The sequence below is a fragment of the Urocitellus parryii genome, chromosome 6, assembly GCF_045843805.1.
Source record: "Urocitellus parryii isolate mUroPar1 chromosome 6, mUroPar1.hap1, whole genome shotgun sequence".
In the NCBI taxonomy this organism is placed as follows: domain Eukaryota; kingdom Metazoa; phylum Chordata; class Mammalia; order Rodentia; family Sciuridae; genus Urocitellus; species Urocitellus parryii.
The window spans coordinates 154,130,194-154,135,872 of NC_135536.1; the positions used below are offsets into that span (position 1 = coordinate 154,130,194).

At 40.4% G+C, this 5,679-nt stretch overlaps 1 pseudogene; it reads left to right on the plus strand.

Annotated features, from left to right (window-relative positions):
- The first annotated feature begins 516 nt into the window (after positions 1-516).
- On the plus strand, positions 517-1,107 carry LOC113185788 (large ribosomal subunit protein uL18m-like; annotated as a pseudogene).
- The last annotated feature ends 4,572 nt before the right edge of the window (positions 1,108-5,679 follow it).

A 5,679-nucleotide genomic window follows, 5' to 3' on the forward strand; every position in this document is an offset into this window, starting at 1 on the left:
ATGTTTGACAGTGATAAATGGCTTCCAAAGAAAATAGGGCTGTGTCTGTTGGTTCCTGCCTTCAGAGAACCTGTTTTGCCAGCTGACAAACCTTTGGGCCAGTTTCTGTCTCATGTGTTCATGTCTTAAAATTTGCATAGATCTCTTCTTTTCAACTTTTTCATATCACCTGACATTATATGTAAGGAAAGAATATTACCTGGAATGTAATTTCATGGATAAATGTTCAAGACATGCAAACTGTGGTGTTCAGCCCTCTTCTCTGTCTTTGACCACAGTTCTTCCATGGTTGCCTGTGAGATTTTGAGTGAAGCATATTTAAATTTTAGTATCTCGAGGTCACCAGAATAAAATGAAGGCAAAAGGTGTCTACCTCACAAGTGGAAAAATACCTACTTAGGATATAGAGGCTTCAAGGACCTGTGCAGTACTTTTCCCTGAGTTAAGATGGCGAGTTAGCAGCTGAGACCACCGTGAGAAAAAGGATGTGAGCCTTTGCTGGCCATCTCCTCAGTGATGGCACTTGGGCCGCAGCTCTAGAAGTTGGTGTCGGTTCACAGGAATCCGGGGGACAGGTGTGCAGCCCTCTCCCCCAGCACCTCTGGAGCCCCAGGTGGAGCCCCAGGTGGAGCCCCAGGTGGAGCCCCAGGTGGAGCCCCAGGTGGAGCCTCAGGTGGAGCCCCAGGTGGAGCCCCAGGTGGAGCCCGTGGGAAATGCAGCCTTCGTGCACCAACGGGAACCCCCGGGATCTGGAGCTCTTGGCTGTGGCCAGGAAAGAGTGGGCTTGGGGGACAGTGCAGCCCTCTGGAGAGTTCTGGCACAGGGTGCGAGTCGTAAAGACTCAGCATCCTGTAGAAGCGATTAGTGAGCATCGCAATGGCCAGGTTGTGGTTTCAGCATCCACTCGCGAATGGGCCATTAAAAAGTCTCTTTACAGAACCAGACACGTGGACGATGCAGGCAGAGCGGTGCTTAGAGGCAGGAATCAACCTCATGGTCTACCAGCCAGCCACTTGGGAGGCAGCCTCCGACTCGATGGAACGCCTACAAAGTGCCATGACAGAGGCAGGTGTGGTGCTACAGGAACCTCGGAGGGTCTATGAGTGAAAGAGAAGCATTGAAGTTGAACATATAAATATAAAACTATCAGCTTCTACAGCCATCTAAGAAAGCGTCAAAATAAATAAATAAATAAACAAACAAACAGCTTGGAAGTTTTGTAGCAATGATGTAACCGTGGAAGATTATTTATAGTTAAGGTCATCCCTTCCCCTTTGTGTGTGGTGGTTCTTTTGTTTTAATCAAGGATTAAATTCTTCTCTCTTCTTGAAGTGAAAGAAGTACAAGGCAGACATCAGTTAACTTTTTTAGTTTTTTTTTTTAATTGTTGATGGACCTTTTTACTTATTTATTTATTTATTTACATATGGTGCTGAGAATCGAACCCAGTGCCCCACAACTCCAGCCCACCAATTAACTTTTGAAGGACAAATTAAAAGTTGCTTGTAAGTTACCAAATAAAAGCATAGATGAACTCTTGGGGAAAAAAAGGTATCTACTTAAGTCAATTCTGTGACAATAAATTGCAAAGGATGGCTTAAATCTGGTTGTTGTGTCATTTTGCTAAGTTAGATCAGAAAATTGATTGAAGACTCTAGAAAGCCATATTCTAACACGGTGCAAAGTTCTCCATTCTGACGAAGAGTTAGTATTTATAGGTAATAAAGCTTACTAAAGTGTGAGACTATGATTGTCCCATCAACAAGAGGATGAATAAGTAAATGGTTATTCATTTTTGCATATAATGCAACAGAGCAGTAGGAAAGAACAAATTACTAGTACCCATGAAACACGAAAGCCTGGGGGCAGAAGAAGCCAGACACAAAATAATGCTGATGGCATGATTCCATTTATATGAATCTAAAGAACAGGCAAATTAACATATGGTGACAGAAGAAATGATGGGGGTTAATTCTAGGTGGAGATGGAGTAACAACCAGGAAAGAGTGTGAAAAGAAATATATGGATTCTTGACCTTGAAGGTAGTTACATGGCTCTATGCATTTATAAAAGTTCAATATTCTATTCTTAAGAACTGAACAATGGTATATTGTACTGTATGGTATATGAACTTTATTGTACCTATACTAACCCTCAATTTTAAAAAACTAAAATAAAAAAGATTGTAAACAACTCTAAAATAAGAAATGACAATTGTAGAAAAGATTAAATCAATAAGTGGGAAACAACTTGGAAAATAAATGGAGAACATAAAAATACAGATGAAGGCAGAAAAATGGAGGAGAAGAAGCAGCACAAAAGCACTAATTTGAATGAAAGATTGGAAATGAATGAACAGTGTGCTCAACCTGGAAGGAGTCCTACATAATCTACAATTTCTTCACACCTATCTTCTAATATCTCATTTTTATCATCATGAAGAATAAGTTAATAATAAGAGCTAGAACTTTAAGGAGGAAAAAAAAAGAGGAAAGTGATCTTATGATCATATATCAAAACATCAGAAAAGCACAAAAAACAAATCCGTGTGGCAGGATACGAGAGCACACAGGCAAACCAAGTGAATGATATGGACAATTCTGAAATATGTACCATTTAACTTAATTCAAAATAGTTTCTGAACATGAATGAGGATGGGAAAAATGTTCAAGAAACAGTGTTAATACAATTGGTTAACTCCTGGATATCCACCATAATGTGGAACCAGATTCATTCCTTGAGGGGCCTAAAAAATAATCTGGAGTTCTTCAGAGATCTGATTAACAGGAAAGATTAAGCATATGTAGAAAAGTTGAAATAAATATCAGTTCTGAATACTGAAGTGTTAGTCAACTTTCTACTTCCTGTTACTGTTATATAATACCTGAGATAATTAGTTTAAAAAAGAGAAAAGATCATGTTGGTTGAGTTTCAGAGGTTTCAATCCATGGTTGTTTGGCCCTCTTGCCACAGACCTGTGCACAGTACATTATGGTGGGAGCATGTGATGGAGGAGGCCTGTTCACCTCAAGGTGGCTAGGGAACAAAAAGAGAGACAGGAAGGCCCTGGGATCCCAATATCCCCTGGAAAGGCCACCAATTAACTAACCTCCTCCCACTATGTCCCACCTCCTAAGAGTTCCCTCTACTCCTACCATCATCACAAACTAGGGACTAGCCTTCAACACATGGACCTTGAGAGGCACTTCCAAACCTTGATAACTAAGTTAACCAAGAATATGTTAGAAGTACTAATGTTTGCACTGACGTTGGAAGCCCATAGAAATAGAGGTCTTCCTCTTCCTTGGGTGCAGAGACTATCCGAGGGAGAAATGCCTATAACTATCCTTTCTTATTGCGTGGCAAAACCATTGTCTCTTCAATGCCTATTGGTGGAGATAGTGTGTCCTCAGGGTCCTATAGACTCGTGCACAACAGCAAAGTCTCTTGGGTGTTGGTTCACCTTTCAGCTTTTGATGATGGTATTTTGGTGAGATGAAGATGAAAAGGAATAAAAAGACTTCACAGCATGCATGACTAGTAAACAATGCCCCATAAAATAAAGCTAAGACCTATGCAAATATACAAGTTCAATAAGTGTTGCAAAGTGATTGATTTAAAAAAGGGAAAAAATCTGGAAGTAATCTATGTACCCACCTAAAGGGTGCTGATTAAATTGTAATATGCCCATATCATGGAGCATCATCTAACCAAGAACATGCATTTGGAAAAAACACTAAATATTTGGTGTGAGTTCTGTCATTGAATACCCATCAAACTCTGTGAGATGTGTATTATTATGATTCACATTTTACAGAGAAGGAAACTGAGGCTTATAAGTATGGCTATTAGCAGGAGGCCTTGGTTTTTTTACCAGACTGTTTGAGTGTCCTCATGACATGGCAGCCGGTTTCTCCCAGAGCACAGGATCCACCAAAAGCAAAGCAGAGGCCACATCTTTTTTGTGATCCAACCTCAGAAATCACATGCTGTTACATCTGCATGTTGTGTCCTGTTGATAATATTGCAGCCATATTTGGTGTGGGAGGAGGCTACAAAAGAGGGTGGACACCAGGAAGGGATAATCAGTGGAGGGCCTCTTAGAGGCTGACCATCATGGGGTTCTATAGGAAGGGCAAATGGACCCCAGGTGCTTCCTTGAGATTCAGTGGGGAACAAATATAAGCCACAGAGGCTGTTGCTGAATAAGTTCTGCCAGATTTTTGGTTTCTGAATCCCTCCAAGCCATTCTGGGTATCATTATATCAAAGACTAAGGAACAATTTCTTTCATATATGATAATGTTGATGACCAGGTAGAAGTGATGATGTAACAAACTTGTACATTTATATGTAAAGCCCAGAGACTAGACGGCAAGTTGGTACCAGGCCCCGTAGAAGAAAACCACAGGCCACCGCCCTTTCATTCAGGCTGTCAATTCCTTATCTTTTTCACATACACCTTTCCCAATCAGTGTATTTACGTTTGGTTTGTATTTACTTGTTCGTGCTTTCATATTGAGTACCCCTTATCTGCCAAACTTCCCTGCCAAGTGTTAAGCATACTCAAGAAAACAGGTAATAGGTAATATATGTGGGCAAAGTTCCAAAATCTCATAGCCTAAACATGCAGAATTTGCACAACCATTACAAATAAAGGTAGAGAAATAGAGTCCAGTTTTCCAATAGTAACTAATTTCCGTCACCATGACTAAAGACTTGTGACCTGAGATTGGCAAATAATGTTCCAAGTCACTGCTCCCAGTGATTGACAAGGATGCAATCTGGTGCATATTCTTCAAGTTCCTTTTCCAGAAATCCAGAGTTTTCACTTCCAGGATAAACAGGCATCAGAACTGATGGGAAAACAAGGTGGCCTTAGGAGATGCTAGTGGATCAACCGCCAAGTTCCCAAGAGTCACTGTTTCAAGGTCCCCGTAATATAATTTTGGTTAAACAGTAACCTGAAGCCCTATACATTTTGTAACCAAGACCGGAAAAAGGATATGAGGAATGTGGGAGAAATATCTATTTTATTTATATTTTAGGTAGCACCTTTCTCCAAGGAGCTCAGGGGGCTGTTTGAGCACTAGTCAGCATTATATATGGTGCTTCTGTTCACGCCTGTTCACTTGGATTGTTCAGTTATGTTTCCGCTGTGGTTTCTCTTTTTCCTTTCTTTCTCTTATTGCTTCACAGTTGTAATGTTGTTCTGCTATATCCATTTACATAAATGACTTGAGACTTATGTTTTAGGCATCTAGGAAACCAAGATGACACGCTTAAAAATAGAAATTTTTTATGATTACAACGTGATGATTCAACCTTTTATGTATTACAAGCTCAATAAATGCATCAGCACACCAAGAAATATTAACAGCATTTCCCACTTTTGTCAAAGTGCCAGCAGATGCACATCCAGTTGTGGGGAGCAAACGAAAAAGTCTTATAAGGAGGGACAGATGTTCAGATGTTCTTCCTGACAAAAATTACATTCAAGGTAATTCTCTACAGAGTATGTGACCCAAGGGGGATCAAAATAATAGCTTTTAATAGGTGATTTGGCAGTAGTTTGAGAAGGATGTAAATTGGATTTGAGGCCACAGCGGGTCTTCCTATGCTGTCCCTTAAGTGGGGACACCTATATCTTCTTGGCTCCCTTTCCAGTTTCACATAGAGT